Here is a 27,463-nt window from a genome sequence, read left to right as displayed (position 1 = left end):
TAAAAAAATCAGTTCTAGAATAAGAGTGATGCACCTTAGAAAAGAAGGAACATTTGTTACTGGTTGGGTTTAGGGGCTCCACGGGTCCACAAGACCACTCTGCCTCATGAAATCAGAAAATGCTTTAGCCATTAGAGATATAGTTAATTTAGGGGGATTGGATTGGTCTTATAACACAATTTAAAGGAATAGTACACCCAAAACATGATTAGCCTTCATTTTCTACTCACCCCCATGCTGAACAACACTCTGGAGTACTTTTTTGATATCTCAAATGCATCTGGAGATCTGGGAGGCTTCTTGCTGTCTGCTGACATTCAAATAATGGAGGTCTATGGCGCCCGAGGCAGAAAGGTCCATAAAAGTCCACAAAAAACGTGTCAATATTCCTCCATACTGCTCGTCCAATGTATTGTGTCCTGAGTGGGTAGCATCCAGAATTTACTCGAAACAAAGTCATTTAGAATGTTTTTAGAGCATAAACAGTAGTGTATAGGATTTCCTAAAAGCGCATTTACGAGTCTACGGAAACCGCGGCAGACCAAACCAGACGAAAGTGCGCATTCAGCGTCTGCTCTGCCGATAATGCAAGCGTAGAAGAAGAAATGAGCTGTTTACCTGTGCAAAGAAAGAAAAATGTCTGAGGACTTCAGTGTTGAGGAAGAGCATGAGTTCTTTGCCGAGCTGAATGCGCACTTTTATCTGGTTTGGTCTGCCGCGGTTTCCGTAGCGTCGTGAACTCGCAGGCGCGCGCTTTCAGGAAATCCTATACACTACTGTTTATGCTCTAAAAACATTCTAAATGACTTCGTTTCGAGTAAATTCTGGATGTTACCCACTCAGGACACTTGGAATACATTGGACGAGCAGTATGGAGGAATATTTACACGTTTTTTGTGGACTTTTATGGACATTTCTGCCTCGGGCACCATAGACCTCCATTATTTTAATGTCAGCAGACAGCAAGAAGCCTCCCAGATCTCCAGATAAATTTGAGATATCAAAAAAGTACTCCAGAGTGTTGTTCAGCATGGGGGTGAGTAGAAAATGAAGGCTAATCATGTTTTGGGTGTACTATTCCTTTAAGTCACCCTCTAAAATGAGAATCCAAAAATGGAAGACTGCTCAATAATCTATTTGCAAATTCCACATCATCAATGTTTGGAGCATATATGTTTACCAGATAAACCTTTTTCTGCATTAGTGTTCCAGCAACTATTCGGTATCTGCCTTGTGATCACAGCTGGTGGAGCATCCTGTCTTATGACCTGATCAATTGTTCTGTCAGAACAATACTGTTTTGTAACCATTTGTTATGTTCTGTTAGTAAAAGACGACTGCAGGAGGGCGGTCTGGGAAAGAGTTGAAAGTTGGGTTCGGCTCTTTCCACTCCTGCAGGAGCTGTTTGAATCTCTTTCCTGTGTGGACTCAGTTTCTCTTTTACGAACCTTTATTTTGGAACCTAACAAACCTAAGTCCGTTTGAGACGCTGTTTGGTAGGCCTTCAAACATGGGTATTGGACCTACAGTATGCTAAGGCCTTTACCCTCCACTTCCTTGTGTGATGATAGTATGTTAGCTTATTGTCAAAATCTCTCCCTTGTCCTTTCTAAAGTTTCATAGACGGTGAAGGACACTTTTACAGCAAGGTCACCAGGATTACTCCAGTCCTTCGCCCCAGGTTTTGTGAAACGACGTCCCATAGCAGGAGTGGATCAGGTAATCATACAGGTACCCAGAAACACCACAGTGGCAGCAGAATTCGATCTGTGTGATGTGATTCCATGTAAGGGGTTTTATGCGAGATACAGAAAGGCTGAGGTATATATCTGTATTTTCCCACATGGAAAACCTGCATCCGAATCACGGTGTCCAGATTGGTCATTTGTTTACTGGAATTCTAATCCTAGAGGTTATGTAAATCCTAGCAACCAGTTTATTCCTTCAGGCTTAAGAGATAAGATAAGTTTAGTGAGAGCTAAGCGAACCAAAAAAACTTACAAACGAGGACGAAATCCTTTAGTGCTGACGGTTAAAAACGTGGGTTAATCCATGGTCAGCTGCTGACCACAGAGACTTAGATCATTATCACTTGATTTTAGGTGCTAATGTCTTTGGTAAGGACCCAAGGGGAGTGCTTAAAATTCAGTTTGTAGACCCTGCTCCAACCTTAGACCCTGTTGCTGATGCTACTGTGGGTAGCTTCCTTCCAAGTAAAGACACACCTGACCCACTGGTAACCTCTTTGAACCTCTCTTACTCAGATGTTAATGATGGAGGTGGAAACAGGTTTTACAAAGAAAAACACCTCCCTTGAATGGATTACATTTACTACTAAAAGCAATAACATGACAGACTACATTGCATGTTCCACAGCTAGACCACTTTCACTTCGTCTTCCTCTGTTAGGACACAGACTGTCCTGGGTTTAACTGTATGTTAGTTTTACACATGAATCCATCACCTGAGTGTTCCACCTTATGTGGTCTTTTTTTCCCATTCCTCCTATATTTACTCCTCGTGCAGGTAGTCACAACTGTTTGACCAGAAGAAATTATAGCTTCTTAGAGGAGATGCCTTCATATTGATGTTCCTCCACTATAAATGTAACATCTTGGGCTAATGCTAGTTTGCTTCTTCATGCTGAGCTGATCTTTTCTGGTATTGTGATACAATAACACTGTATAATTTCTTGCCTCTAGGCTGGTCAGGTACTTGTACTGCAGTCACCCTTGCCATGCCTGTAGTCCTTTTGGACATTTATGTAATTCTGTTAAAGGTCTCCAGGGTCAAACTAAGTCAAACTTAGTTTGATGCTATAGGGATTCCTTGGTATAAAGTATAAAGTATGAAGCAATTTTCCTTTGGATTACTCCTAATAAAATTTTTTATGCACTAATTATGTGAATTTTAATCTCCAACGCCTGCCAAACTTAACCAGAGATGCCATAGAGGGAATAGCCACGCAGGTATTAGCATCTTCACTTGTTTCTTGCCAGAATAGAAGGGCTTTAGATATGCTGTTAGTTGAGAAAGGAGGAGATTGGGCAATGTTTGGTTCTCCTTGTTGTACTTTTATTCCTCAAAATACGGCACCTGATGGTCTGATTACACAGGCTTTAAATGGATTATTTACTTTAGCAAATCAGATAGCTGAGGATTCTGGAGTTCAGGACATGCCAGACTGGTTTAGCTCCGATTTTGCTAAATGGAAATCTTTCATTGTTGCTGCTATTACTTCAATTATTATATTTGCAGCGATACTTACCTTCAGACAGCAACTCTGTCTGAGGAGCAGGCCCCGCCCCCATATCAGATACCGTTAATGTCAGATGTTAGTATTTCCTTCAATGACTCTGACCATAATGTTCCCACTGACATTTCTATTGTTTAAGGTTTTAATGAGCAAGCATTTAATCTTATATAATCATTAATTTATTGCCATGATTTTCAATCTATTTTTTTCTTTTTTTTTTACACTTTGATGTTTTAATGTTTTAAAAGTTAATGTTAGATTTTCCCTTAATGGTGTTTTGTGGAGGGCAGACTAAGATTGATGACACTGGGAAATCTAAAATGAGTTAAACAACAAAAATAATTTCTTGTTAGACAAGAAATTACTACGTTAAAGTCTTTAAGTTTCATTGTTTATAATCATTGTTTTTTTTTTTTATTTGTTTTTATTGAACTTTTTTGCAAAGCAGGGAAACATCAAATATTAAACACTCTACATACATATGAGAGGGATGTACACATATATAAGGATAATAAAATAAAATAAAAAATAATAATAATAATTAAAAAAAATAAAAATAAAAATAAATAAATATATAAATAAATAAATAAATAACAGATGCCCAAAAGCAGAAAAAACAAACAAACATAACACTACGAATTGTCCTCTTGTTGCCAGGCTAAGTCAATTAAACCCAGTCTCATTTTCTGAGCTACAGATGCATCCAAAGAGTCCAAAAAAGGGTCCCATGTCCGGTGAAAAAGAAATGGTTTGTTTTTCAACGCCGTAGAGAAGGCTTCCATTGGAATGATACTTATTCACTGGCTTATGGATGGAACTCTATCAGAAATCCACAACACCATAATACACTTTCGAGTGCAGTGTAACAATATATGTAGAAGATCCCTGTTACGAAAGTTATCTGGCAGCTCATCATTCAGACCCAGTAGACACGTTCTTGGACCCAATTGCAGTTGGTACCTAAATATTAAACGTAACTTGTCTATAACATATTCCCAGAATTGCAGAATATGAGGACAACTCCACAGGCAATGAAACAAAGAACCAACAGCAGACTGACATTTGTTACAAAGGTTTGATAATGCTGGAAACATTCTATGTCTCTTCTCAGGTGTGATATATTTTCTATGTAGGATTTTAAATTGTCTCTCCCAAGAAGAATTCGATGCTAACGCCTTGGAGGGTCGGCTACACAACTCATCCCAGGCCACATCCTCTATAGGACCTAAATCCACTTCCCACAGGTCCTTAACTTTGTTAGAGTTATCAGTTTTAAGAACACCTAAGATATCATAAATCTTTTTAGTTATACCCTTAAGCTGCGTGGTCTTTAACATCAGCGATTCAATAGGAGAGACAGCCAATCCCCCACTATACTTTCTCAGTTTAGAACTGATGAAGCTCTTTACTTGGAGGTACTTCAAGAAATCCTTATTAGTAAGACCATACTTAACTCTCATCTGATTAAATTTAAGAAGTGAGCCCTCATGAACCAGGTCACCAACCTTTTTAATCCCTTTTATAGACCAGTCTGCGAAACCACCTTCAAGACCAGGAGAAAAGTCAGGGTTTTCTTGAATAGGAGTGAGAAGCAGTTACTGTATCCTTCCAACCGCCTGACCCTACGCCAGATAGCAATCATATTCTTTAAAACCATATTGTTTTGGATGAATACTGAGGCTTTGTCAGTGGATGTATATAGTAAGTTCCCCAAAGGAATGCCTTTTAATGGGGTGGCCTCAGCGCTCAGATAAATGGAGTCAGGGTCACTGATAAACCATTCCATAAGGAATTTAAACTGTGCTGCCCAAAGGTATAACGAAAGGGAAGGAGCGGCAAGACCACCCTTCCGTACAGGTAAGAAAGGATAACTATACCTTAATCTGGGAATTTTCTTATTCCAAATAAATGAGATAATTGAACCATTCAATTGTGACAAGACCCTTTTAGACAAAACAAGAGGCAACATCTGAAATAGGTAGAGAAGGCGAGGTAGAATGTTCATTTTGAGTGTATACGACCCAAAAGAGACAGAGGGAGGCTGCACCATCTTTCTAAATCACGATTGATTGATTGCACTAAAGGACTATAGTTCAGATTGAATAGATCTTTTAGGTGCGGTGAGATTTTTATTCCTAAATAAGTGAAACCTGACGGGGACCATCGAAAAGGCTGAGAAATATTTGAGTCAACCCCATGTATAACAGAAATACTGTAGGCATAGCCTCGCTTTAAAAAAAAATTATCTTATAGCCGGAGAAAGAGCCATAATGTAAAATCAGTTCAATAATTTTAGGAATCGAGTGTGATGGGGAGTTTAGAAAAATCAATACATCATCAGCGTAGAGTGAAATTTTATGCTGATAATTATTTAAAAAGAGTCCTTCAATGCTTGCATCTTGTCTAATTGCTGCTGCAAGGGGCTCCATAGCCAGAGCAAATAACAGAGGGCTCAAAGGGCATCCCTGCCGACTACCACGACCAATGCTGAAATTCTCTGATCTGAGACCATTAGTAATAACAGCCGAAAGAGGAGACATGTATAAAATCTGTATCCATTTCACAAAGCCATCACCTAAACCAAATTGTTGAAGTGTAAAAAAGAGATATGGCCATTCTAAGCGGTCGAAGGCTTTCTCAGCATCAAGAGAAATAAGTAAAGCCTCCGGACCAAACTGGGATGAATGCTGGATTATGTTAAGCAGACGCCTAACATTGTGTGTAGAATATCGTCCTTGTATGAACCCGGTTTGGTCATTCTTAACAATAGAGGGCAGCATACTCTCTAAACGTATTGCCAGGATCTTAGATAGTATTTTCAGGTCAAGGTTTAAAACCGATATAGGCCTGTAAGAGGCACAGTCTTCCGTGGGTTTCCCTTTTTTCAAAACTAATGAGATATTAGCCTCCATTAAGGATGGAGGAAGAGCACCAACAACATATGAGGAATGAAACATTTCAGATAGTGGCGAGATTAGAATTTTACAAAAAATTTTATAAAATTCCCCGCTGAACCCATCGGGACCGGGAGCTTTGTTATTTGGAAGTAACTGAATTATTTTCAAAATTTCACTCTGTGTTATAGGCCTGCATAGGTCATCCCTCTGGGTTTCCGTAATTTTAGGTAGGTTTAGTCTTGAAAAAAAGTTTTGCATATCCTGTATGTGTAAGGATTTAAACTGAGAGGCATATAACTGCTTATAAAAAGATTTAAACATGTTATTAATTTCTGTAATGTCATATTTAAGGAATCCAGAAGAATCTTTAACACACGGGATATTGCGAGAAGATGTCTTATTCCGAAGGAGATTAGCTAGGTAGCGATTTGGTTTGTTGGCAAATTCATGCAGCCTTTGCCTCATAAAAAACATAGATTTCTCAGCCCTTTTCGTTAGCAGCCCCTCCAAAGAGGTTTTGACCACCTGGATTTCATTCCCTAGTTGTTCAGAGGGTGAGGCATTGTATCTAATCCGGAGATCATGAAGCGCCAGTTCTAATTTTCTTTGCTCCATCTGATTTTTCTTCTTTAGACCTGCAGAATATGATATAATTAGTCCGCGAGTATAAGCTCTCAAAGTGTCCCACAGTAGACCGGGAGAAACGTCGGGGGTTGCATTTATCTTTAGAAAGTGCTCCAGCTGCTCATTTAAAAATTTCTCAAATTTAGGGTTGTGGATTAAAAAATTATTAAATCTCCAAGTCCGATACAAAGGGGCAGCATTCAAATGATTTTACTGTATATAAACAGGTGCGTGGTCTGATATAAGAATATCTCCAATTCTACAACTACTAATATTACCCAGTGACCGTTTGGGAGTGAAAATCAGATCAATTCTGCTACTTGTTTTATGAACCCCTGAGAAGAATGTAAACTCTTTATCATTAGGGTGAAGTACCCGCCAGGTGTCAACAAGATCAAGTTCGTTACAGGTGTCCAAAAGTGCTTTGGCCCTTTTAGGAATTTGAGACTGTCTAGATGGAGATTTGTCCATAATTGAGGAGAGATAACAGTTAAAATCTCCCGCTATCACTGAGTTGTCACAAACCCAATCCGAAAAGGAGGAAAAAGCCTGAGTAATGAAGTCATTAGACTGTACTGGTGGAAAGTAAATATTCAGAAATGACACTGACTGGCCATGTAAGGTGCCCTTTAAAGATATGTATCTACCAGACTTATCACTAATTGTTTGAGCATTCATCAGTGAGATATTCTTATATCAGACCACGCACCTGTTTATATACAGTAAAATCAGTTCTCCTATTCTGCAGAATCTGTTAGAATCTGTTAGTTCAATCTCTAACCTTCTGCTCTCTCTGCTTTTCCTCAGAGTAGCTTTGCCTCGTCTGTTCCTGTTTGGCTGTGACGTCATCCTGGAAAAAAACATCAGCTGTGCTGCTTCTATCAACACCCTTGTTAATAGATGTTGGAGATCGGCCTGTTTTCCGGTGTGGTCCTGTTTCTCTGACCGTGACTGAGTGGATGTGCTCTCTTCGTCCTCTGGCATGGGAGCTGCCTTGGAGCTCGTCTGCCTGGCTGTGTGTTTCCTGGACGGGGCCGCCTTTTACAGCTGCTTTTTGTATCTCTGCTTCTGTCTCCTTGAACCCCAGTCGGCCTCGGCAGATGGCCGCTCACACTGAGCCTGGTTCTGCTGGAGGTTTCTTCCTGTTAAAAGGGAGTTTTTCCTCTCCACTGTCGCTACAAGCATGCTTAGTGTGGGGGATTGTATTTGAGTCAATGAGTCAATGCAATCAACTGGTTTTCCTTAGATAGAAAACTTTGTATCAATTTGACTGTATGATCTGGTTGAACTGTAAAGTGCCTTGAGATGACATGTGTTGTGAATTTGGCGCTATATAAATAAACTGAATTGAATTGAATCAGTGGCAGGTGCTTATGTATTAGAATAGCCACCCCCCGACTCTTACTCGTAAAAGAAGAACTAAACACCTGACCAACCCAATCCCGTTTTAACTTAAGGTGCTCGTGAGAAGTCAGGTGGGTCTCCTGCAACAAAGCCACATGCACCTTTTCCTTCTTAAGAAAGCTCAGAATCTTTCTCCGTTTGATAGGGTTGTGTATACCTCCACATTCCAAGTACAAACGTTCTGTTTATAATCATTGTTGTTTCATAATCATTTATTAACACTGTGCTCTGGCTTCAATACCAGTGACAACTTTAGTTTTTAGATTTTATTACATATATTCACAGCTTTTGTTTTTTGTTTTCTCTACATATATTCACAAAATTTTCCTTTCTGAATTATCGATTACACAAGGATAATACCCTTTTATAATCGAAAGGGCGAAACTGACTTCTATTAATTTCTTCTTTTATAAATTGATGTATCCTATTTACTATATAAACATTTTTTTACTCGGTTTGTTTCACCTGCAAGGCCACAAAATGTCTGTGAGGGGTGGTTATAGACAAGACATACTTTTTCCCATGACAAAACCAGATACTTTCTCATGGTATTCAAAACATGTTATAGTTTCTGTAATTGTTTTGACTCTGCCTTTAAGGCAAGGGAACAACTTTGTCTAAGTCAAAACAGGGCAGACCATCATGCTGTGAATTTGAATGTCTTCTTCTCCTTTACTTTGCAAAGTAAATAAAGTGCCGACTGAGTAAAATCCATCGATCTCAGTTTATTTAACTGGAATGTACAGTTGAAAAATGTTCAGAGCGCTCCTTTGCAACCATTGGCTGACACATGCAGGAGGGATTTTGATTGTCTTTTATTTATTTATTTACCTTCAATTTATTTTTGAGTGATTTTTTTTACCCACAGGCAATCCGTATAAGCCGGAAATCCTGCCTGGGGCTGGAATACTTTAATCCCTGCAAAGAATTGTCCTTACTTTTGTCCCATTGCATCCTGGGTTTCCAGGTCGGCCGGTTTGTCCATCATGCCCAGGGAGACCCTTAAAAAACAAAACTCAAAAATTACCTTATCATAATCAGCGGGAGCTCATATCAACTATAGCAGGCAGTTATCAAACATGCTGCCTATTTTATGAATTCTAGTTTTCTGCTGGACAATTTTCTAACCTGAAATATTTGAGACAGATAATTTTTTATTACTATTTACCCTTTTAATGCTATGATTTCTGCCTTTGTGTTCAAAGGAAATTTTTTAGCACTTACTGGAAGTCCTGGAATGCCTGGTAAACCTGGTCTTCCTCTAATACCCTGGAAACAAAGATTTAGAAACATAAAAACTTCTGTCTGTGTTAAGAACCAGAGTTTCAGAGTTAAGCTGAGATGACATCCCTCAAGACGGTTGGGAATAAATTAAATTTGACTAATGCTCCATGCAGATGCAACACAGCTTCTTCATCATCACCATCTTGTTCAGCATAACCATGACCATGCTTATCATACCTGCACTCACCATCACGATCATGGTCATCAGAATCATCATTGCTGTAACCCGCCTTTCATTTAGTTCAAATCTCTTCAGGACTAACTGTCCTGCATGTTTGAGATGTGTCTCTGCTCCAAAACATCTGAATCATATAATGACACAATCCCAGCAGCTAGAAACAGCTCAAAAGTCCTCTTACTCATCTGTACATTAAATTAAGGTGTGGAGGCAGAGAAACACCTAAAGCATGGAGGGTGTTGGTCTTGAGGACCCAAAGTTAACATTTAGAGAAAATAAAAAAAAATGTATAATTGGACTTTAATTCTTTAATAGAAGATGGTTTAAAGCCCATTGATCCAGATCATCAGCCTCATCATCATCAGTCTTACCAGAGAGCCTTTTATTCCTGGATTCCCTGCTCTTCCTCGATTACCCTAAGGTAGAGAAAGTAGATTAGAACTTTCTGATGGTAAAATAAATCCATCCATCCATCCACCCATCCATCCATCCATCCATCCATCCATCCATCCATCCATCCATCCATCCATCCATCCATCCATCCATCCATCCATCCATCCATCCATCCAGACAGACAGACAGACAGACAGACAGACAGACAGACAGACAGACCATAACCCAAAGACATGACTAAAGCTAAAGGCTCAAAATCTAAAATTCAATTTATTAAAAGTAGTACTTTAGCTGTAATACAGGTATGTAGGTCATATATTAGTCTACATCCAAAAAAACAAAAAAAAAATTTAAATTCATGCAGGGTGTAAAGAACAATTATGAGCTGATAACTATCAAACTACTTTTCCTCATGGTGTGGAGGCTCTAGGAACTAGAAAACATCCACAGTTTCCACTTGAAATTAGATGTGTTGTCAAATACAAGCATAATAATAATAATTATAAAATGTAACCTTTTCTCCAGGCGAGCCCTGACTGCCTTCGTTTCCAGGAAATCCGGTTACCCCTGGAAGTCCAGGGTCTCCAATGTATCCAGGTTCTCCCTAAGCATGACAACATACAACAAAAAATGAACATAAAAAAAAAAGATGTAAACTTCAGCTGTTTCCACTGAAGGGTAGCAGAGCTCAGTTCAGGTGATATTTCTCTCCCAAGTTAAAGTGAGAAATTTCTCATAGCTTTACTGCTGGTGCGTTCTGCTTCTGATATTACAAATGGACGTTTCATGTTCAGCCAAGAGGGGCTCATTTTTCTGTCTTTCCATTGAAATTGGGTTGAGTTTACCCCTGGGTGGTCCCAGGTGCCCAACCTTACACCAATCAGACCGCAGCATCAACAAACGACTGCACACTTCCTTGCAAATGAACTCACTTATTATTTAGAAATTTCACAAAAGACTCTAAAAAAGAGATGGAATATGATAACATGATGCTTTAAGGGTACAAAAATCAGACAGCTGATGAATGTGCTTTACCTAAATAGACGGATAGAAGCCAGTTGGAATTCATAAATCCATTAAAACCTGAATTGACTGAAAAACAAAAACAGTCAATCATATTTTCTAAGCCTGAAACGATAACTTGTTCCACCTTAGTGGATTGGAGGGTTTTTTTGTTTTTTTTTATCTGTGGGGGCAGGATGCAGGAGGCATGATGTGAGAATCCAGTGAAGAAGACAGAGTGGAGACACGCTCACAGAGACACAACAATATAAGATTAAAATCACTTTGAACTGTGCTTTTTAAATCTGGGCTGAACTCATCCAGACAGATTAGAACGTGAAATCAGCGTGGAATAAACCTTAACAGTTATGTAAGGAGATCTCTTATCTTTGTAGGAAAGCAATCTAACATCTTTATATAAAGATTCTCTGTCTCGCTTCACATTTGGCTGGAGTTATATCAAGCAGGTTGCATCCTCTGTCTCCAAACATATTTGAAAAAATTCTTCTGCGCTCCTGCAATCTGTGCATCTGTCTGTGCGGCATATCGCAGAGACATCATCACAGCAACATGTCCAACATTCAAACCACAAATGGCTGCTTGGAAAGTGATGTTGTTGGCTATCTTATCCTGGCTTACATGATTCCACCCTAAAATCAATAATTATTTCACTAATCAAACCAAGAAAAGTTTACATTTATTTACATTTATCAAACACAGAGAAACATATTTCAAATGTGATGTCAATATTAAAGCTAAGCACCAAATAAAGACCAAAAACTGTTTTTTTATTAGACAAAGAGATAAAAACGGGGATTAAATCAGAGATATATGTTACTTCATACACAATCATGAGGACCACAGGGGACTGGACGGCTATCCAGTCAACAACTTCATAAAGGAGTGTGTGTGACGGTGGAGGAACGTGTTATGGATGAGGAACGTAGTCGCTGCTACAGGGACTTTAAAGGCTGCTTTGTTAGCAAAGTTTGACATCTCATCTGAGACGTACAGACAGAAGTTCAGAGCAACAACTTTACCTGCTGGTGAAACTCCTACTGAAACCTATCAATGCCTTAGAGGGCTCTACTGACTGTGAATCCGTCTGGACCAGCATTCCAAGGAGGACGTCGGGAAGTTCATCATCCAGGAACAACTGCTAAGTGTTCTGCCCTCTGATGTAAGGACCTGGTCGAAAGAACATGAACCTACAGATGGTCTTACTACTGTAAAGTTGGCTCCACAGTACATGAATGCACGGACATCAACGGTATGCTAGAGACCCAGGCCAGGAAGTAAGACGTACCCCAAGTTCTCTGAATCCACCATCTCATGGCAAGACATTGATTTTCTATTACTGTCAACAGCTGGGCCACAAGGCTTGGGTGTGCCCGATAAAGAAGTCTAAGATTACTGGCTCCTGTTATGCTCCCAGAGTGAAAAATTAGGCTGTAGTCCAAAACTTTGAAACTAGAACTCATAAAACTGTGAAGGTAAATGGCCTTAGGCCCCGTCCACACGAAGACGAACCCTGGCCTAAACGCACACATTTTTCACCAAACCAGCCTCTCATCCACACGAAGCCGGCGTTTCGGGGGTCTGTAAACGATCTTTTTTTTATTCAGCCTTCAGAGTGGGAAGATTTCGAAACGCCGTTTTCGCGTTTCCATCTTTACGCTCTAACCGCATATTTTTTTTTACACGCATGCGTCATAGCGTCGCCTCTAAACACGCATGCGCGACCAATATCACAACAACAATGGCGCCGTTGCTGCTAATGCTACTCACCCTGCTGTCGGGCTTACAACAGAATCTTCTTCTTCTGGAATATCTCCAGGAAGAACAGAGCAATATCGACAAAATAGTTCAGCACCTGAATTTGACTTAACCACGAAAATGAACCCGCAGGGCAACCGTGTATAAATATTAGTGCGCATGCCCAACATTTCGTCGCTTATTTTTGCTTTGGCACCACAGCGCCACTTACAGGCCTGGCATACATTTTGCAGCGTTTTCATGCATTCGTGTGGACGATCACATTTATTTTACGTCTCCGTCTTTACGGCAAACGTTTTGGAAAATATTAGCGTTTCGTGTTCGTTTTGACTTCGTGTGGACGGGGCCTAATAGACAGTGGTAGGCCCACATCACTTGTTAAAGGGAGTCTTGTACCTGTTGGATGTTTGAACTATGAAAACAAAAATTTTATTTTGTGTGGGCATGGGAATTGTCATGTTTATCCAAAAGCAGAAGTGCCTGTCATTATTGATAATCTACCTTATTTGCTAACTGTTGGTGTAGTGGAAAACCTACCTTTTGATATCATTTTGGGTACTGATTTACCTTTGATGTTTCATCTTTTGGAAGAGATACAAACTGGAGGTAGGGGGGGGGGATGGGGGGTTAGCAATGTTTTCTATCCTGTGATTACCTATTTTCAAGTCAAAGAACAAGTTGAATCCTTACCTGATTTTGATGAGAGTTTGTTTGAGGTTTTCAAAGAAGACTAGAAAATCCAGAAAGCAGTTCATGCTGAGTGGAAATGTGTCAACAGATTTAGCAGTAGAAGACATGTGGAAAATACCTGAAAATATTGCTACTATACAGAAACAGGATGTGTCTTTACAACCTTTGTTTGACCTAGTGGAGGAAAAAACTGATCCTAAGTGGAGAGGTCCAGCTGTTTTCAGGAGTTGGAATCCCAGATCAGATTTGAAAGACCTCTTTCATAAACAGTTTGGTATCTCTGCCATCAGGACGACGCCCTACCATCCGCAAACTGATGGACTGGTCGAAAGGTTCAACCAGACGCTACAGAGGATGCTGCAGAAGTTTGTGATTGACGCTGGCAGAGATTGAGACCACTGGTTACCATTCCTTCTCTTAACCTAACGTGAGGTGCCACAAGCATCAACTGGATTCTCTCCATTTGAACTCCTGTATGGGTGGGATATTCAAGGAACATTAGACCTGCTGAAGAAAAGTTGGAAAGCAAGGTGTGGTCCAGTATGTGCTGCAGATGAGAAGTTGGCTTGCTGAGTACCAGGAAGAGACTGAAAAGAGCCTGCTTCGGGCTCAGCAGAAGCAAAATAGGTGGTATGACCAGCAGGCACGACAGAGGGTCTTTAAGTCCTGGACAGAAGGTGTTGCTTCTCCTTCATCCAGCAAGCTTTTGACAAAGTGGCAAGGGCCCTATACCATCAGCCAACAGATGGGACCTAACAACTATGAAGTCTACCACCCTGAGAAAAAGAAAGCTACACAGGCTTACAATGTGAACTTGCTAAAGGAGTGGAAAGAACCATCACATCCAGCTCCAGAAACATCATGCCTGTTGAGGCCAATGGAGGAGGAAGAAGAGGTTCCTGTCATTGAAGTCATGACTGAACAATCAACCCCCGATCTTGGGAACTGTACCTCACATATAGCCTCACAACTTCAGCAGATCTTCGAGTAACAGTCTCCTCTTTTTTCTCCTAATCCAGGCCAGATCAGTTTGATTGAGCATGCAATTAGACTGAAAGATAAGCAGCCAGTTAATTCACTTCCATATAGAGTTCCACAGCAGTTGGTGGGGCAGCTGCAAGATGAAGTCAAGACCATGCTAACATGAGTGGTGCAGCCCAATGGTCATTGTGTGCAAGAAAGATGGCTCACTACAGATTTGTACTGATTTCAGAAAGCTTAATGCAGTTTCAGAGTTTGATGCCCATCCCATGCCCAGGGTGGATGAGCTGCTGGAAAGGATGGAAAAGCAAAGTTCATTACCACACTTGACCTGTGTAAAGGGTACTGGCAGGTTCCATTGGAGCCTTCAAGCAGATGGTACACAGCATTTCGTACTCCTTCTGGTCTTTTCCAGTTTACTATTATGCCGTTCAGCCTGTACGGTGCTCCAGCCACCTTCTAACGAATAATTGACAAAGTACTGCAAGGAAGTACTTCAGATCAGAGATCTGAAGGTTCCTTATGTTCCTAACAGAGCACTTCACTCTCAATCTGCAGGTTTAATAGTAGTTCCTAGAATTTCTAAGAGTAGAATGGATGGGAGGCAGATCTTTTAGTTCTCAGGCTGCTCTCCTTGGGAACCAACTTCCAGTTTTTGCATGATGCAATCCCATGGTATACTTTTAAGGCTAAGCTCAAAATTGTATTGTTCTGATAAGCCTTATAGTTAGAGTGGCTCAGGTTATCCTGAACTATCTCCTGAGTTATGTTACTGTGGGCTTAGCCTGCTGGAAGACATAGCTACCACTTTTCATTTGAGGAAAAAGAATATGCTTTGAAGCTGATATGGTCATGTTGGTGGTAGAAATACCGGCACCTCAGGGCATAACAAGGGTTTTCTGTGATAGAAAAATGTTAATCAGAAGGTTCATGATTAGCATACTCACCTTCTGACCCTTGATCCCATCACAGTGGCAGAGAGACTTCCCGGTGCAGTGACAGGCCTGGAGAGAAACAAAAAAATAGACACCTAAGTTTATGTTTGGAACAGACAGAAGCAGTTATACAGTTGAAATAGAACTTTTAGAAGTCCGGGATTTTATATTTGTTTATTTACAGCTATAACAAAACTACAAAAAGTCATCAGAACTACGGAACATAGACCTCTATGTGAGCTGAGTAGAACTGGCATAATTTCCATCAAAAACTTTATTATTAAACCCAGAGAGGAGTAGAATCAAGACAAGAAAAACCCTAGCCAAGCTTTAACTCTGTTATGAATTTATTTGTTGAGGACTTATTATTTCATAACTATTGAATGATAAGTTACTGAGTTAAAAATATAAGTTAACATTAATGTTGATAACACAGTTCGTGTGTTAACTGTCGTTAAATTTGGGACTGCATTTGTTTGTAGTTGCATTGAGGTGGACTCTATTACCCAAGATGCTCTAGAAGCAGGAAGAGAGAAAAAAGTTTGTATTGTTGAGCCGAGCCGACGGGCGCACATTGTATGTTACTTTTTTCCTTCACCGTTCTTCACTAAAGTTCAACCAAATGAAACTGACCATCTTGCTTCTTCATTTTTAGTTGTAAGTCAGAACAAACTCAATTGCGGCTCCCCAGACGCAAATTCCTGGGGGCAAGACCAAAACACCTTCTGTATCATGCAGGTGAAATTGTTCTCTTCCGGTGATAACCATGGAGACAGACTGCTTGACATCTTATCTTTGGATCTCCTCATCATGATATGTTTGCCCCAACAAGTCCTGGAACCTACATTCAAACTGGCAGTGAAAAATGCTTTTATTTAGAAAGTGGTTTGAAACTTTAACATATGCATAATATTTGCTCTATTCTTTTTCAAAATTTAGGAAATCTTACAAATTATTTTAAGAGGAGTCCCACGTAGTGGTGTTTGTTCTGGTGGAATAGGGGAGCAGGTCTTTATCTTCATGAAGCTGTTGAGGTATCTGCTTAATGTGTTTGAAGAAAATCCTCTTGAGTTTTTCAGAGACTCCAGTTGTGTGGCAATGTTTTTGCGTTTAATATTATCACCGTTATGCTCTGCTGTGTGTCTTTTGGATACACTTCAATGTTGATATTTACATCTACTTCCATGCTCACCAAGCAGTCCAGAAAAGGTAGCTTGTTGTCATTGGCATCCTCTCTGATGAACTTGATGTTGTTGTCCACTGAGTTGATGTGTCTTGTGAAAGGTTCCACTTCTTTTAGCTGGATTTTGACGAATGTGTCATCCACATATCTAAACCAGTGGCTTGGTGGTGTTCCTCTGAAGGTGTCCAAAGCTCTCTTTTCAATTTCTTCCATGTAAAGATTGACTACAATTGGTGACAAGAGAGATCCCATGGCAAAACCATGCTTCTGTTTGTAAAAATAGGGTTTTGAAAGACAAAGTTCAGTGGTGGGTGCAGATCTGATCTGGAGTGAAATTAGTCCTGTTGCTAAGGTCGTGTTGGAGTCACTCAATAGAGTGAGAATTTTGTTCTGGTAGTCCGAAGTGTGGGGGGACCACAGAGCTTTTTCCTTTGACTGGTGGTAATATGGTGATGCTTTGGTCCTGGTTAAGGGACTTCATGGTTTTCCTATCCTGTGGTGTGAGATTGGTTGGAGATGGTGGGCGCTGGCCAGGGTAGCTGTTACCCTCATTCTGAGTTGCTCTGCCTCTGTTTTAGCCAGGTTGTTATTCCTGATGGCAGATTCAGTGGCAGTGATCTGCTCCACAATGGGTATTTGTTGTGGAGAAATGGCAAAATTCAGGCCTTTAGACAGAACATCCGTCTCTGGTTTCGTCAGAGGCCTGCTAGACAGGTTTTTAACCCACTTGTCCTGGACATCGATGTTTGTGGCTTTCGTATGTGGTATGTTGGTATCTTGTTCAAATGCTGCTTTCTGTTGTAATTTATTGAATTTAACTTTTTGTCTTTCATTCGTTTTCTGGTGCTGTAAAAGCTGGACCTTATAAACAAACCTGAAAACTTCTCGAAACAAAGTTTCAGGGAGAAAGGAAAAGTTTTTGGTCAACTCTACAGAGCCTCGAACTCAATGCCATTTCTGCCATTTTGAATTGAAAATGCTTCCTAGGAAGCGAAACGTCTTCAACTTGGAAACAAAGTCCAGTAAATTGTTTAAACCTTTTTGGAATGACTATGACCTGGATAACTGAGAATCTTCCCCAGCATCTGCCTCTGTTGTTAGCAGAATAACTCCAATCTCTCCGAGAGTTGCATGTTGGATGAGAGAATAGTGTTTTCTAACCAAACAGAGTCAAACTCCCGCACTGAACTAAACCCGTCCCCTCCATTACACTGAGCCAACAAGTAAACCTATTTTCCTAACTTTTCATCTGATGCTTAATAAATATTCTGCTTGGTTGATGCAAAGGTAGAATAGATATTTTTACAAGTTTTGTTGGTATTTTTGTTGGTACAGTTGTACACATTACATACCATCACAAGGTGGAGGTAACTAGTTACAGTTACTCAAAAAGACATATAGACACTTTTAGGGATAAATGTACCTTAAGGAGTAGATGTACATTACTGAACTTTTTATGTTGACTTAAATAATATTCCTAAGAATATTGCTAGTCTTACTTGAGTCAACTTTCTGCTTATTCTACCTAAAGATGAATTTCAGCTTTTGTGAGATCAGATAAAAATACAATAACATTATATACTGAAGCTGGAATGTATGCTTTCCGGATGTACAGTAACTGTTATTATAGCGTTAAACTAATTACAGATAAAATTAGATCAATCCTGTATCATAATAACTTGCTTTCTGTTTTAGGAAGCCTGGAATTAAAATGGCCGGTGTTCACATTTTATAAGGATATCAAAGTGTATTTGAAATAAAATGTAAAAAGTATTTTTTATAATTAGCTGTTATGATGTAAAATAAAGCCGTTTTTTTCCAGTTAAGTAAAGTGAGGAACTGAGAGGTGCTCTGCTCAGAGAAAGAGGGGGTGACTTAGTTTGATTGTTGAGTTGGAAAAGGTGTTTCCTGATAAAAGACAAAGAGGTAGTTCAGTTACTATGGAAACTCTGCGGCGCTGGGGTGTATGTGATACTAACAAAGGTAGAGTTTAAGACAATAGGAGAAAGCAATAAATCACAATCTGAAGAGGGGGTTGCCTCCATTGTAGCATTGCATAATGTCATGTAGCGATCACACGGATTCTGAAGCAGTACACGCAAGTATGTTAAAGCATGACAGAAAGCTAGCAGTTCTTTTTGACTGAAATAAAGTTGTTGCGTCCTGATGAAGCTTCCCAGTGCTGGACTGGTTAAAGAAGAAAGAGAGAGAAGCAGCTGGTTGAGGAGTAGGATAATTATCACAGAGCGCTTCTTCAAGAGTTCTCCATCAAGAATTCTCCCTCCTCGGAAGAAGAAACAGAGCAGCAACCTGCAGCAAGAAATAAGACATCCTCTGAGATGAGAGAGAACTGAAGCCAAAGTTCCACTTCTTGTTGCAATTTAGTCTAAAACCCAATGTCTGATGAATCAAGACAGCATTTTTCTTTAAACTGGGTTTAATCCGTGTTAAACTTGGGCAATGGTTGTGAAGACTGAAGAGGACGACCTGAGACGGATAGAAAAGAAGATTCCAAGAAGCCCTCCAGCGGCTGAAGAAATTTGTTTCTTGGGAAGTGAGGGATGTGAGTAAAAAACAATTGTTTTTAATTGCTAGTCTTCAATAATGAGAGAAGCAACAGGTCTTAAATAGATACTCTCGGTAGCATTAAAATGCTTTTAACATTTTCATCTTAGCAGAAGTAAAAATTCTTTATTCCTCAATCTGACGGTCCGTGGATTAAGACAGGCTAGTACTCTAGTATAGTTTAACCTGGCCAATTGATCCGAAGACTGAATATGAAGCCTGCAGAGCAGTCACTCTGGGGCTGAATAAATTGGTTTGTAGGGAAATAAAAGTACAGTAACATTATATACTGAAGCTGGAATTTATGCTTTCGGATGTATAATAATAGTTATTATAGCATCAAACTTATTACAGATAAAGTGAGATCAATCCTGCATCATAATAACTTGTTTTCTGCAGCCTGCAGCAAGAAATAAGACATCCTCTGAGATGATGGAGAACTGAAGCCAAATTCCAGTTCTTGTTACAATTTAGTCTAAAAGCCAACGTCTGATGCATCAAGACAGCATTTTTCTTTAAACCATTTAATCCGTGTTAAACTTGGGCAATGGTTGTGAAGACTGAAGAGGACGACCTGAGACGGATAGAAAAGAAGATTCCAAGAAGCCATCTAGGGGCTGAAGAGATTTGTTTCTTGGGAAGTGAGGGATGTAAGTAAAAAACAATTGTTTTTAATTGTTAGTCTTCAATAAAAGAGAAGCAAGAGGTTTTAAATAGAGGATCTTGCTCTGGGTAGGATTAAAATACTTAACATTTCCATCTTAGCAGAAGTAAAAATTCTTTATTCCTCAACCTGACGGTCCGTTGATTAAGACAGGCTAGTTCTCTAGTGTAGTTTAACCTGGCCAATTGCATGTGCGTAGGTTTGCATAGGGACCATAGGGACATGTCCCTACCAAAATTTTGGACGGACCTATTTGTCCCTACCAATAATTGGATGTGAACAACATGTTTATGATTTTTTATACAGCAGCCGCTTCTTTTCCTGTCGCAGCTTCTCTGCCTGGTAGCTGCAGCTGCCTGCTCTTTCCTGTCCCTTTCACATAGCAGCGCATCAACTGTGCTGTGCGGTTTAACTCTGATTATTCTGCCTTAATAAATTCTGATTGCGTGTTTTCTAGTCTGTATGTGCGCGCGTGCGGGTGCTTGGAGCGCGAAAAAAAAGACGCTAAAATAAATTAATATTGGGCTACGAAACTAGTCCGAATTAAAAAACTTATCTACGCTAAAACAGGCAAAAGCTTCTGATTGGAGTTCTGTAAAGAAGCAGGAGAGAGTTTTTTGATTTGTGGAACTAGAGAAATGTAAGTTAACAACGTTAGGATTTCTTTTATTTTATCTCTTAATCAGATAGCCAAACGATCCTTAAAGAAGATCTTTTATAGAATGAAACCAGGTGAAACAGAAACGTTTAAACGTTTCCTTTGGAGGAGTTCTGGATGGAGAATATTGACAGACAAAAACTATTTTTTTTTACTTCTTAAATGCTAAATGTTTACATATTTTTTTACAATCTTGGTATAATTCCTGCTCTAAGTGGGTCGCTCTGTCGGCTAAAGGCACATTTTAGTGGCCCTATACTCCAGTTTACGATTAATCAATTACATAGTTCACGATTATTTAAATAATTTGTTAGTATGATTAATTGTTTCAGCCATAGATAAAATACATGAAATTAGCTACACAGAGTAACTACAGCCCAGATGTACAACTTCTAATATTAATATTTTAAATGCTCAGTGTCAGTTCCTCTTCTAGTTCCAGTGCACATGTAAATACAATACATTTATTTGCCGTCCCTTGAATGTATTATTTTGCATGATCCAGAGAGAGCATATTAGATAAAATAAAAATAAGAGTGGGGTTTACCTCTGCACAATTCTCTATCTTCAGAAGAAAACACAGGATAAATCCACATATTATAGACTATATTTGGTTAAACAGACACTGTCTTAGTCGCAGGTAAATTTAAATGCAATCCTTTTCAAAGTGGAAAAAGTCCTAATTCCACATTCATCAGAGCAAGTTATGCTTTAAATATTGATAAACAGCATCTAGAGCATGTAGTGCTTATAAGATTTGTATTAATGTAGCAAAAAATGCTGCTGTTCTCTTTAAACAAAATGAGCCCTGAAGCTCACATTAAGCATAAAAAAGAGCATGCATATTTTTTGCAAAGGACCAATGAAACTGAAGAATAGTGTCCCTACCAAAGTTGAAATCAAACCTACACCCTTGGCCAATTGATCCGAAGACTAAATATGAAGCCTGCAAAGCAGTCATTCTGGGGCTGAATAAATTGGTTTGTAGGAAAATCCTTTAGAGATGAAGACATCTGTCCAAGAAGATTTGCCTCCCCACTCAGAAGAAATTAGTTTCTAGGATTCTGAATAAGGAACTGTTTTTTTCTAACAGTCAGTCTTTTCACCTTAGAGAAGTAAAAAAAGTTTTAAAATACACCTATTAATTTTATCTAAGCAGAAGAACATGCTATTTGTTCTTCTACTGACTTCTCAGTCAGCATATCTAGTCCTAGAATGGTAGAATGGTAATGATTACTTCATTTATTTTTTTTTATCTTGCAGGAATGCTCCTGCTTTGCAAGGGTAGAAAATTGCCATTAACTAGAGTGACAGGTGAAAACAGCAAGACCCTGGCTTCTAGAGCTCTTTATAAGAGCTCTAGCATAGGGTAATACTTGGTAAGTTCAAACTATGCAAACCAAGACTGGTTCAAAGTCAAAAAATATTCTGCCCAAATTTGGTTATTTTGTGATATTGATATTTATTTGTATACTTATACTCTTTAGTCTTTCTTGAGTCACTTGTGGATGTTTATTTCCTGCTTTTAATTTAGTTAAAAAATGAAACATTTATGCTTCTCTTACTTGAGTGAAATGTTACTCTTTCCACCTCTGCAAACCACAGAAACCTTTTCAAAGGTACTGTATAACTAAGACCCTTAGAATAGCAATGCTATCACAGCAGTATTAGCACAGCTGTGTACTCACATTTCCATCAGCTTAACAACAAAACTTTCAATTCAGTTTATTTCTATAGCCCAAATTCACAACACAAGTCATCTCAAGGCACTTTACAATTCAACCAGATCATCCAGTCAAATAGATTCAAAGTTTTCTATCTAAGGAAAACCAGTTGATTGCATCGACTCATTGATTCTACTGCAATCCCTCACACTAAGCATGCTTGTAGCGGCAGTGGAGAGGAAATGCTCCCCTTTATAAGGAAGAAACCTCCTGCAGAACCAGACTCAGTGTGAGCGGCCATCTGCCGAGGCCGACTGGGGTTCAAGGAGACAGAAGCAGAGATGCAAAAGGCAACAGTAAACCAGCTCCACAGGCTGCCTGTCCAGGAAACACAAAGCCAGGCAGACGAGCTCCGAGCCATTCACAGTCAGAGGCCGATGTAGAGATATAGAGATAAAATGAAGCAGAATGATGAAAAATGGGTCCCTATATCCTTGAGCAGTCTAAGCCTAAAGCACCATAACTATAGAGATGCTCAGGATAACCTGAGCTACTCTAAATATAAGCTTTATCAAAAAGGAAAGTTCAATCCCTCCTTGGTGAAAAGCATCTTTAATATTGTATTCTGAGTGCAACTGCTTTCGGAATTTGTCTTAGCATCATTTATTTATTTTTTTGTGGTTTGCAACATTTTATCTTTTTTTTTCCTAACTGCTGGACATTGCTGACTTACTGAATTGCCTCTGATTGTTTACTTCTTTTTTTGTTGTTGTTTTATATCATTTGGTAACCAACTTAAAGGACCATTGTCCCCTCTAGGTGCAGTATCAAACCTCTGACCATGTGGTCTTGTTTTGGTAAATATGAACACATGTCCTTTGGTTAGCAACATATAGAGTTAAAACAAAGTTTTACAAAGCACAGGATAAAAATATAACAAGCCAACATGGTGCACTTATTTAATCAGAATACCATTGTATGCAACCAAAGTGAGCTACTGGCATAAATATGTGTAAAGCAATAGCAGAAAATGACCCTTTAAGCCAGGGGTGTCAAACTGGTTCCAGAAAGGGCCGTGTGGCTGCAGGTTTTCTTTCATACCAAGCAATGGCACACCAGATTTCATTCATCTCATCCAGGGAGTTCAATCTGAACATGATGACTTGATGGGATGAATGGAGTCTGGTGTGCTATTGTTTGGTTGGAAAGAAAACCTGCAGCCACACTGCCCTTTCTGGAACCAGTTTGACACCTGTGCATTAAGCTATTGAAGAGGTAGGTACTTGCAGAAACTATCTCAGGTTTGGGATAATGGCTTTTCTAGACTTTTCTGGGATGCTGTATTTATATGTTTTTTTTATAAAGTCAGATCCTTAATCCTTTTGATGTGAGGTATCACTTTAATCACTGCCTACAGGGTAAAATGAGAGAACAGAGTGATGCAGCCACAGTAGGGTTGAGTGTTTTGAGGATTTTTTTGAAGATGTTAAACAGACTGGACAAATAGTTAATATTCAAGACAGATTAATTTAATGTAAAAACTATAAAGACTGAAACCAGTATGAAAAACACTAATCTGTGTCTGTGTGTGTGTCTGCTGTAATAACAGCAGATCAGGACAAAAGGCTGACACAGACAACAGAAGACAATAACATAAACCAACAGAACCCTGTCTGAGTGAGAGTCGAAAACCAGACAGACCTAAAGTTTGAGTTTGAGTCTATTGTTTGGATGGTTTTAAATCCCCTTGTGATAAACACTCTGAGTTTATTCTCATTAACAAAACAATGCTTGTTTGATGACCCTCAAGCAACACACCTTAAGCCATGAATTAATCAACTTTGGAATTAGTAGGAAAAAAATCTATTATAAAAATCCATTAAGAAAGTCTAAAATGCTTTTGGGATTCTAAGAAAAATCTCATTGGCACAAAAAAAACCCCTTCAACAAACAAACAGCATCTATGTAACTCTAACAAACTTTAACAATGTAATCCAAACAAACCCATCTCTGCTCATCTCTTCGGGCCTTCTCTAATGTCACTATAACTGCATAGAGACACACAGCAAGTCTGTGGTTACCATGGGGATATCTTAAATAACTTAGGATAACTTAAATGGCTGAGATACAGTACAGTACAAAAAAATGAATGTAAGTCCTTCGTGTCCAGATAGACTGTGCAGTGTTCTGAGCTAAAGTCAACAGAAAAGATCCTGATGCATTTATGTGGATGTTACAGAGGAGAAAATGCCAAGTGAAGTGCTAACGAGACAGTCTCTTCCATAAAGTGATTCTTCCTGCAGGCATATAGCCCTCAACAAGAAGTTGCTGTTAGAGGTTGAAGATTTTCAGCAAGTCCAGCCATACATTACCTCTGGACTATCAGCCTTGTTGATGTTTACTTTTCCTATTATGGAGCGCTCCGCATGCAGCTGAGGGACAAGAGGCTGATGCTGCAGCTCTGATGATGTTGAAACTTCCAGCTGCTTGGAAGGTCAGAGCATGCAAAGAAGCAAGTTAAGGTGTCAATAAGATCAATAACCTCTATGAACAACCCCCAAACCTCTTTAAACCAGTTCTGTGGGTATATATGCAGGCCTCTTTAATCCAAACCTGGATGGTTCACATGGTGGTATCAGATCCACAAAGATGTGACAGGCGGTTAATTTCCTGCATTAAATGTATGTGCGTCAAGCATGATGAGTCCTTAAATCTGACTTAATACTTCTGGGCGCAGTCAGACACTTCTAAAGATAACGTTCATTAAAACTTCGAAAGGAAAGATTTTAGTTTATTTAAATTCGGAGCCTTTATATCGCATGAGACCTTCAGGTATATTATTTGAAAATGAAGCATGCGTAAAACTCGTCTCTGCAGGTAAGAAAAACCCCCTTAGCTGATTTTTGTCTGGTAGTAAAGTATTTGCATCGATGACGTCAGGCAGTTAATTAATTAAATTTGTCATTGAGAGACATAGCCTATAGGTCATAGTGCTAACCCTTTGTCTCCTTTTTATGATCTCCGGCAGGATATCACCTGATCCATTGGATAAGCCTGGTCTTTCAAGCCTTGGAAGGAATCAATTTGTCTCCCTGAGAAAGAAGGGAAACATTCACCTGATGAGTTCACAAACCTCCTCAAGAAAGCTTGTGACAGTCCACCCCACCTCTCCTCTGGACCACTATAAGTCTGCCTGTCCATCCTCAACCCAGTCTCATGGGAAAATGTACCCCCAGTACGTTGGTCCACACTGCAAAACGTAGTGGAGGTACATTAATGGCCATTTTTTTGTGGTACTGTTACGTTTCTTCTGCCTATACGCTTTCTATTGTTTTATGTCCTAGTCACGTGACTTTCAAGATTCCAGCTGGGAGAAGAAAAAAATATATATAGATGGCCGACATTCGCTCATTTTTTTGTGGAAAGATTAATAACTTGAGTTTGTTTTTGCATTAAAATGAGTTTTGATTACATTTCTAGTGAGAAATGTATAGTTTGTTGCCAGAATATTTACTCAGGGAATGTACATATTCACTTGCTTGTTCGTTTCTTGCAAAGATTTTTCAAGATAATGTGAAACTGGAACGTTTTGGTATAAACATGGCAGAGATTTCTCTAACTTTTAGTGGGAAAATCAATAATTTCAATCAGTTTCTGCATTTAAATGGGTTTTGATTACACTTATAGCGAGAAGTGTAGGGTTTATTTACATAATATTTACTTAGTGAACATACATAATCACCCGCTTGCTAGTTTTTGCTACGGTTTTCGGATCTCGTCAGGATTATGTGAAATTGCAACGTTTTGGCTGCTACCCATCGCCTAGCATTTAGCTGCCGCCCCGATTCAACATTGAATTCTTTGTGATTTAACCCCATCTGACGGATCAAACCCTCGCCACTGCGGCGTTGCGTCTGAGGTGGATTTTCAGATCAATGCATTACATCGTGGCATACGGCAGAAACTTATGTTGACAAAATGATCATGGATTTAGCTCTGACGTGTTTTATTTGGAAATCTACCGGATCCTTTGTGCATTTAACTTCCTGTTTGGTGCGATCTCATTGTTGGATTTTGACCAGATTTTGACCAAAGAGGAACTCAAAAAAACCCAAAACAATTTGAATACACAACCAGCATATCTGGAATCAGTGACAGAGAGCGACTGGGACCAAAAGTTTATTAATTTCTCCCCACTGATTTCCATTCAAAATGTTTTCGATCCCACCGGGCTCTGGGGAAGGGGCGCGCATACCGCCACCTACTGTTCATGAGTGTGTAGCAACATTGTTTTACATCTATTAAATTCTATTTTTTAATTTTGTATTCTGAAGATAAATAAATAATGCTTTCCTTAATCTATAAATATCTTTTATATTTCCTTTATTTACCAATAATCCTTTAAGACTCCATTCTTGGCCTGTCCTTTCAACTCTTTTCAATTTCTTCCTTTCAGGTCCAGATGTTTTGCAGTTCATCAATACATCTACATTTTCTATCTCTCCACATCCTTCACATTTATCATTATTTTTCCTCCCTATTAAGTATAAATTGTCATTTAAATAAGTATGACCTACTCTTAATCTGATCATTATTATTTCTTCTCTTCGGTTTCTCTCATTAATATTTCTATTTAATACTGACTTTTGTACTTTATATAACCTTCTTCCTTTTTTATCTTCATTCCACCTTTTTTGCCATTTTTCAATTTCTTTCCTCTTAATAAATGATTTTCCTTCCCCTTCTTCCCCTTCCACTTCTCGCTATAAATGTAATCAAAACCCATTTAAATGCAGAAACTGATTGAAATTATTGATTTTCCCACTAAAAGTTAGAGAAATCTCTGCCATGTTTATACCAAAACGTTCCAGTTTCACATTATCTTGAAAAATCTTTGCAAGAAACGAACAAGCAAGTATTCTGACAACAAACTATACATTTCTCACTAGAAATGTACTCAAAACTCATTTTAATGCAAAAACAAACTCAAGTTATTAATCTTTCCACAAAAAAATGAGCGAATGTCGGCCATCTATATATATTTTGTTTCTTCTCCCAGCTGGAATCTTGAAAGTCACGTGACTAGGACGTAAAACAATAGAAAGTGTATAGGCAGAAGAAATGTAACAGTACCACAAAAAAAATGGCCATTAATGTACCTCCACTACGTTTTGCAGTGTGGACCAACGTAGTGGGGGTACATTTTCCCATGAGACTGGGTTGCCATCCTCCAGCAAAGTTATCTCCATACCTGGACAACCTCCCCCGCAAACAGGATCCAAGGAGCTACCACAAACTATTACAGTGAG

At 39.2% G+C, this 27,463-nt stretch overlaps 1 protein-coding gene across 1 annotated transcript in view; it reads right to left on the bottom strand.

Moving 5' to 3' along the window:
• Window positions 1–15,484, bottom strand: part of LOC119798498 (collagen alpha-1(I) chain-like) — a 71,686-nt gene extending 56,202 nt beyond the window's left edge. Inside the window, exons 1-5 of the mRNA XM_038307999.1 lie at window positions 15,433–15,484; window positions 10,551–10,640; window positions 10,015–10,059; window positions 9,406–9,450; window positions 9,120–9,182 (exon numbers count right to left, since the gene is read on the bottom strand). The gene's annotated coding sequence lies outside the window, so the exon portion shown is untranslated. The remainder of the gene's footprint in view (window positions 1–9,119; window positions 9,183–9,405; window positions 9,451–10,014; window positions 10,060–10,550; window positions 10,641–15,432) is intronic.
• Between the last annotated feature and the right edge of the window lie 11,979 nt (window positions 15,485–27,463).

The sequence above is a fragment of the Cyprinodon tularosa genome, unplaced genomic scaffold (assembly GCF_016077235.1).
Source record: "Cyprinodon tularosa strain WSP-4 unplaced genomic scaffold, ASM1607723v1 ctg627, whole genome shotgun sequence".
NCBI lineage: Eukaryota > Metazoa > Chordata > Actinopteri > Cyprinodontiformes > Cyprinodontidae > Cyprinodon > Cyprinodon tularosa.
This window is presented reverse-complemented; position numbering and strand designations above follow the sequence as displayed.